Here is an 8,661-nt window from a genome sequence, read left to right on the forward strand (position 1 = left end):
CAAGATACAACTTATTCAAAATGAAGGAAGGGGAAACCCTCTCAGTTCACTATTTCAATTTCAATAATTTTGTTTATTCCCTCTATATAAATTTCTGATCATTGAGATTCATAGCAAATTAAGGGTACTATCCAGTATAGCTGTTATCCCTACTTATTCTGTTGAATAGAAATGATTGAGGCTTTGCCATCCGGAATTGTGTTAGGTCTAATTCCTATAACTTTGGTCGGATTATTCGTAACTGCATATTCACAATACCAACGTGGTGATCAATTGGATATTTGATCCTAGAATATCCTCCAATTTCATTGGCCTCCTACTTTTCCTGGGAGGTCAGATTCCATTGCTCGTTCCAGTTGGAATGAATTATCAATAATTTTGAGGGTTGGATTTGATAGGAACAGAATCACGCTCTATAGGATTTGAACCTACGGCATCAGGTTTTTGAGACCTACGTTCTACCGAACTGAACTAAGAGCACTTTCTTTAATATTTGGAGATAAAGGAAAAATACCTTTTGTTGATACTCTTAGAGCAAAACACTTTCACATCTGATACGATTCAATTATTTGATGTTCCCGTCGAATCGATATCAAATTATCTTTCATTCCTTTCTTTCCATAGAAAAGAAGGGAAAGGTAGGGATGACAGGATTTGAACCTGCGACATTTTGTACCCAAAACAAACACGCTACCAAGCTGCGCTACATCCCTTCTAATCATTAGACAATGTTATTTTAATTTTATTTTATAGAATTCAAAATATGTTTCCCACATTTTTCCACCTTCATTTCTCTTCGGTCTCGTGAGTGAAAAGACTTTATACATGTAGGGTCTATTATCTAGAATATCACTATTCATTATGGTGATGAAACATCTTTTTCCTTTTCTATAAATAGGACCACAGCCCGGATCACATTATATATATTCATCAGTTCCGAGTTTTCTCTAGGATTCATAACTATTGATACGGTTGAATCACTTACACATTATGATCAATAAGGAGAATTTACAATGCAAGATCTAAAGACCTATCTTTCCACAGCGCCTGTGTTAGCTATTTTATGCGTCAGTTTTTTAGCCGGCCTATTGATAGAAATCAATCGTTTTTTTCCAGATGCTCTTATTCTTTCCTTTTTTTAATTTTTTTCCTCCCCTTAAAGCCAAGGGAAAAAAGATTGTGCTAGATTGACTTCTCCTACCTCTTGGAGAAATTAGTGCATTCAGCCCCAAAAAGGATCTAAGTTTAGGACTGGAAGGGGGTAGAATTCAAGTAGAAATATCGATCTAAAGATTCTTTCCACATTCAATTTTGTAAGTAAAACTGAAAACTCACTCCTGATCAATCATTTTTTTACTTTCAAATGTTTCACCGTAGGATCTCCGGCTATCAACTTCTATCCCTTTTTCCCTTTTTATTTTTGAGGTCAAAAAGCAAAACCAATATTCAGAGTAATTTTATGGCCAAGAGCGGAGATATAAGAGTAACAATTACTTTGGAGTGCACTAGTTGTACCCAAGATAGTGTTTATAAAATATTCCCAGGGATTTCTAGATATACGACTCGGAAAAATTGACGCAATACACCTATTCGATTGGAATCAAATAAATTTTGTCCCTATTGTTACAAGCATACCATTCATGGAGAGATAAAAAAAAGAGATTAAACGTACTACTCCTACCCATGGATAGGAATAAATCACAGATATAAAAAGAAATGGTATTTCAACAAGATCTTTAATGGAACAATATTTTAAAAAGATTTGGAATAAATAGTATTCAAAAGGTTCATGAAACAAACTATGGATAAACCCAAGCAATCTTTTCGTAGACATTTGAAACCAATTCGTAGACATTTGAAACCAATTCGTATATATTTGAAACCAATTCGTAGACATTTGTCACCTATTAGGTCGGGAGATTGGATCGATTATAAAAATATGAGCCTAATTAGTCGATTTATTAGTGAGCAAGGAAAAATATTATCTGGCCGAGTGAATAGATTAACTTCAAAACAACAACGTCTAATGACTAACGCTATTAAACGAGATCGTATTCTATCTTTGTTACCTTTTCTTTATAATGAAAACTAATTTGATCCATGGGAAATAAGCCTACTCCTTAATCAAATCGGAGCTGGAATATCTATTCGATAAAGATGCAGATCTTGAGTCTATTGTTGAAAAAGTCAACAGGATTTCATTTTTGGAAACGAATTGGATTGAATTCTTTTCGTTCATTTCCAATCCAATATGAAAAAAAAATTCAATATTTCGACCTTCCCGGAGGGAATTCTTTGGGAGAATCTGTTCTATCCATTCCATCTTTACCTATTTATTTCATCTATACCTAACCTATTTCATCATACGATAAGTTGTTAAAGATGGTGGAAAAGCAATTACTATCTAATACAGCTATTTGTGCAAGTGTTTTACGATTTGGAAGCAACTGCCTCTTGTACAAATATTGGATGAATCTATTATAAGAAACCCCATTGGCACGAGCTGTTGCATTGATCCGAGTAATCCACAAACGACGAAGATCTCTCTTGCGTTTACCTCTATCTCGGTGGGCGGAAACTAAGGCTCTAGCTTTCCGTTGGTTAGCAGTTCGAAAAAGTTTCGAATGGGCCCCTCGAGAGCCTGATACAAATGCAAGAATTTTTTTCCGACGTTTTCGAGCTATATATCCACGTTTCACTCTGGTCATTGAAGTTTACTCTCATGAATCGCTAATATTTTTCTCGGTTAGTCATTTGTTTTGTTTGGTCCATTGAGAATAACACTGATTCTTCTTATTTAGAAAATAAAAGTTCCAATGGCTTTTGCTACTGCAACCTTCCCAACCATAATTCCCTTTGGATAGGCATCTTCCTGGTAGGCAAGGACTGGGACCTTGTACTGAGAATGAGAAAAAATCATGGGTTTCATCGTTTCTATGGTTCTTTCTCCAACGGTAAGGTCCTCTCTATATGCCGGAGCCTTTTATTCATTTCCGAAATATGAGATATATGCATCTCCCTGTGAAAAATCTTTTTAAATGGATGCATGGATATCGAGAAAATGCAAACATGGTTGTAGATGATGGAGGTTGATTTCTCGAAAATTGTGCACTAGAATTTTCTGAAATTGCTTGAGCATGTCACCATCATCCATATGCATCTCCCCTTAATAGATTGGCAAATGGATGCATGGTTTTCAAGTTATGGCAAAAACAAATTTCTGCTCTATGTATTTTTGAATCCTGTAGTAAAACAGAGCACCCTGTAGTTTTTTAGGACAACAAGCAAACTGAATGGTAGAAGCTGGAGAATGATGGGTGGATGTTGAAAATAGATGAGGGTGATGGATTGGCATAGCCTTGGCCTTGTTGGAGAATTTGAACAAAGGAGGAGAAAGTCAAAATTTGACTTCTTTTGACTAGGCTTGACCAAATTTTCTTTTGGTACCAACTTGTTTTTTTCTTCTTCTTTTTTGTTTGCAGGTGTTGGAGAGTACATGCATTCATCAGAGATATACATGGAGCAAAGATTTTTTATTTTTTCCTTTTTTTTCTTCTAGGCCTACTAGCCGCCTTAAGGAGGTTTTCAATTCGTAGGTCTGCCTAGGCACCTCAAAGGAGGTTTTCACCTAGGATCTTTTCTTTTTTCTCTTTTTTCTTTTTTCCAACCCATTGACTGCCTCATGGAGGTTTTCAATCAATGAGAAAATCTGAGGTTCCTCCAAGGAGGTTTTCACTTGAGATTTTTATTTTTTCTCCTTTTTTTTTGTTTTCTACCCTACCCTGCTTGAAAAATAAAATCACTTTCAAGTATAAGAATACTTCCAATGGAGCCATGTTCACATCAAGATGACAGAGAAAATGATGTGGAAGCTGTAAATGTATTCTTTGACATGTACTTGGATTTGAATGATTAAATTCTTTCACTTTGATGATATCAAGTGCAATTGAAGAAGAGAGTGTTGCTGCACTATACAAAATGTCTAGAACCATATTTCAATATAATTGTGATGCCTCTAGTCCACTTGCTGATTTGTACCATCTTGGATGTCTTCTTCTATCATGACCTTCAAGTCTTCCTATTTTTGCTGATTGATCTCTTGAATACATGGAGGATTTGATGGTAACCATGAGGGAGCTTTCTTGATCTCTGATTTTGATATCTACTCTTCATCAAGTGCAACCCATGATTCTTTGGTCTTCTCATTTGAATCTTCTTCTTCTGGATGTGGTATTTTAATGATATCAAGATAATCTATTTTTTTCAATACTCTTCCTTAGCTATGGTGAATACCATTGACCTCAAGAGGAGATTTTTGGAAGTGTTGTACCACAACATTGTAAGTGGGCTGAGCTACTTCAATGTGTGGGTTTGGAAATGGTGGTACAAGTAGTTGAGTGGGAGTGTATATTTGAGATGGATGTGGATGGGGTTGTGGATGGGGTTGTGGATGGTGTTGTGGTTGTGGTGGAGATGAATGGTAGGGATACCATGGAGTTGGGTATGGAGGATATTGAGGATATTGCGGATGACTCCCATAAGTTCCTTGCCAACCTTGTTGCCAAGATTGGTTTTGAGGTTGAGATGGCCAATGTTGCCAAGGAAAGGGTGTGTTCCAATTACTTTGAGGTGGATATGCATGACCTTGAAATTATGAATTAGGCTCTTGCGTCATACTAGGTTGAATAGGTTGTCATAGTCCTCTTGGAGCTACATAACATAGCCGCATTAGTGAATGACTTTCTCCATTGTCCTCTTGGTAAGCTTCCTTCAACCTTAGTAATGATGGACAATGTTTAACATTTTGTGATTCTGCAACACAAATATCAGCAGTTTCTTTTCTTTCATCTTGAATTCTTAACATTTCTACTTGTTTTGTTAGATTGCTAAGAATTTCTGTTTTAAAATCATCAAACAAATTTCCAAGTTTAGCTTGACTCACTGATCTTGATGTTAATTTACCTACTCTTGCTTTTCCTCTTGATATGTGTTTTCATGTTTTAAAAATTTCCTCAAATGATAATTGATATACATCACCTCTACTCATGAGATTAAGGAGATCAATCCATTCATCCCTAATTTTTCTAAGTAAGAGGGTTTTTAGTGTGTTGGATCCTAAATGGTGTAGTTTCCCCCCTTAACATTATACATGAAGCTCTATATTAGATCCTCTAGACTCTCATCTTCTCTTTGATTCATTCTAAATATTTCTTCCTTAAGATCATGATCTTTATACTTTTATAGAAATATATTTTGCATATCATTTCATGATCTTATTGAGTTAGTCCCTAAACTTATGAACCATTTAAGAGTTCTATCCTTCAATGTTGTCGGAAACAATCTCAGTTTTTGAATTTTTAATAAGTAACCATAAGATCTACAAACAATTTCAAATTCAAAGTGAAAGGCTTCCGAATCCTTTGACCTTAGACCATGAAATTTTGGAAGAAAAGATGGAGGGATGTTCTTCATATGCACGTCAACGTTAGGATCTTAAATGGAGAATCCAAGAAGATCTTCCTCATTCTCATCATTTCCATCCATTTTTTCTACATTCTTTTCCATCTTCTTCTTCTACCTGCAAAAGTGAATGGTGATGTGGCTCTTACTACACCACGTGATCAAATGGGGGGGGTGGGTTGGTGTTGGAGAAATTTTGTTTTTGTTTTTATGATTGAATGAAAACTATAATGCAATGCAGTTTTCTACTTTTGAATTAAATATGCCTAATGCAAATATTTTGTTTTTGCAAAAAGTGAAAAGGAATGAATCAACTAGGGAAGAAAAAAATGCATACTTTGACACCTCCCCGGCAATGGTGCCAAAAAGTGATGAGCCTTGGTATTGCAACAAAAATGCTGCAATTCCAAAGGCTACCGACTTTAATTATCAACCCAGGGTTCGTACAAACTTAAGAGGTATTGGCACTATATGTGCGGCATACAATGTGTCCTTCCTTTGTTGTCATGATGTAATGGAGTGCATGTACTGAAGCCAAATCCTAAATTAATTGCAGAGAATGAAATGTTTGAAATGAAACCTTAACCTAGTGCAAGAAAGAAAGTACAAGGAAAGAGACTGAAATCAAATGTTAAAACATACCATTTTCTAACTAACTTCTAAGAGGCTTTGCTTCAAAACAATGATAAGTTAACATGTATGCAATCCTATTTTCCTAAGCATGCAGATTCAAAACATCAAACATCATTATTGTGCATGTAAAGGATTGAAATAAATCTATTTTTTTCTTTTTATCTTTGTTTCATGTGAGAGTGTGAAATCTAATCTCTTTCGGTGATGTGGCAGGAGGTTTGGAGATGATGGTGAATGTATGGAAGGCTTTGGATACCCTTAGGTGACCTTGTGTGGCTTCTTGGAGGTTTTCCCTCAATTCGGCCTCAAAATAGGCCACTACAAGAAAACCTACAAGATTCTTTGTATTTCTACAAAATACAGTCGAGAGAAAAACGATGAGTGCTGGAGGTGATGGAAAGCATAGGGAAGGTGGTTGGTGGATGGAATGGAGTGATGAAATTCTTATGATCACTCAAAACTCAAAAACAAAGTTGGGAGATGGATGGATTTGCTCAAAAAGATTGGAGAAGTTTCTTTGTGAAATGATGAAATTGGTGAGGGTCTAATGACCAAGCAAATCAAATAAAAATTGGATGGGAATTTTTTTTTATTAATTAGGATATCTTAGGTCCGTATTCCAAGTTGAATCACTAAAAAAGACCTCTGTTAACCCGTGCAAAAAAAATAAAAAAACATTACTAGTAGAAAATCTAGAAATTCAAGAACTAGTGAGCTAGTAAATCTAAAAAATGTCTAACCAAATCAAGTGAAAAATGCAATGGGGCAATTTTTGTTATGAACTAGAATTTTTTTTTGATCTAATGCAAGTGGAACCAACACAATTGAAGCTTGTTAGCATGCTCTAAAAAATAACAGAAATTTACTGCTCTTTGCTAAAAAGGAGTCCAGCAATCTAGATTTGGGAATAAGAAGACTAATCCAAGCAGCTCAATGATTACTATGAACTTCCAAAGCTTTTCCAAGGATGAAATAATGCTTGTTATCCTGCAAAAGAACTTACATCAACCATTTGACTCAATCCTACAATAAGAAATCATTAATACCTAATGCAGAAATAAAAAGAAATAAAAACAAGAGATGCATGTGAATAAGCATTGAAAAGAAGGAAAGAAAATGATACAAAAAGGCTCTGAGGTTCCTGGGATGGCCAAGACCAAGGAAAATTAGATACCTACGGAGGAGAACAAGATTTAGAAGCTAGACATGACACCAATCTTCATTATTTTCATAAGAACAATTACATCCCTGCAAGAAAATACAATGGAGCTGCAAAAATATGAGTTCTCTCCACAAGAACACTAATGAAAATCTCCCCCTAGAGGTAAATTCGACTTGGTACTTATAAAAAATGATTAGGAATCATTCCCCATGAATGGAGGAAGCTTCCCACCAAAATCCCTTAATTAGTTGATCTGGTCCCGAATACTAGGAATTTGCATTAAATGGTAGGGAACACATTCCTAGATTTCCTCAATCATTCCCTAGAGGAAAATTCGACTTGGTACTTATACAAAATGATTAAGGATCATTCCCCATGAATGGAGGAATCTTTCCCCACCAAAATCCCTTGATTAGTGGATCTAGTCCCTTGATTAGTGGAACACATTCCTAGATTTTCTCAATCATTGGAGTTCCACAATCTGTGCCATAATTCCATAATATCTTGTTGATTTATTATTTACTATTGATCCTCCTGTAGTAGGGAACAAGTCCCTAAATTATCTCCTCCTCCAAATCTTCATAATCTATCCAATATTCTCATAATATTCCACAAAAATAAATAATATTAGGCACAAATATTCAATTATCCATAAACCTTCCTAATGAATATATTAAAGTTAAAAATAAATTATCTAATGAAAAAACAGAGGTTTAATGTTCTGAAGGATGGTCATAGGCCTTAACCGATGTTTAATTTAGAGGCATGGGCCTTAATTTATGTCTAATTTAGAGGCCCATCAGGTGGGTGGGCTTTTTTTATTGTCTAGTGGATATTGATGTGGGTGGGAAATTTTGGATCACCTAACACTTCCCTTCCCTCCCTCCTTAATACTCCAGCTGAATGTTGGTGGCCAATAGCCTATTTCACTTGGACCCCACCATTGTCTCTTTAAATTTTTTAGTTTCCTTAATTATAGCACAATTTACTATTTTTGGAAGTTTTTCGGGTCCTCAACTTCCGGAGCTATTTTAAGGCCCTAAACGACATTTTTTGGGAAAATTGGTGCCAACATCGATCTATGATCGATGTTGGCGAATTGAAAGTTGTAGTCCTCGAATAAATATATCTAATGAGGTATTGTGCGCGTCAAACAAAGATCGTATACCAAATTTCCGACCCTAGGAAGTTGATGTAACAATTTACCCAAACGAGGCCCATAGTTTTGGCGCTTCATCTCCTAGGGTTAGGTTTTTGGATGTTTATGGTTTTCCATTGTTTCTCAATAATAAATAGGCCTTTGAGCCTCATTGTAACACAATTTAAATACATGTAGCCACCACATCTCTTCTTAGAGATAAGCTACCATCGCCCAAGCTAGTCTTATTTCCATTCTGTTTGTAAGC

At 35.6% G+C, this 8,661-nt stretch overlaps 2 non-coding genes across 2 annotated transcripts; both read right to left on the reverse strand.

Moving 5' to 3' along the window:
* Positions 1-407: 407 nt before the first annotated feature.
* On the reverse strand, positions 408-481 carry TRNAL-CAA (transfer RNA leucine (anticodon CAA)). Its single transcript has one exon. It is a non-coding gene; the product is annotated as a tRNA-Leu (tRNA).
* A 158-nt stretch (positions 482-639) lies between these two features.
* On the reverse strand, positions 640-713 carry TRNAP-UGG (transfer RNA proline (anticodon UGG)). Its single transcript has one exon. It is a non-coding gene; the product is annotated as a tRNA-Pro (tRNA).
* Positions 714-8,661: the final 7,948 nt, after the last annotated feature.

The sequence above is a fragment of the Pinus tabuliformis genome, chromosome J, assembly GCF_031772625.1.
Source record: "Pinus tabuliformis cultivar Carrire ecotype Pingquan chromosome J, CPIR1, whole genome shotgun sequence".
NCBI lineage: Eukaryota > Viridiplantae > Streptophyta > Pinopsida > Pinales > Pinaceae > Pinus > Pinus tabuliformis.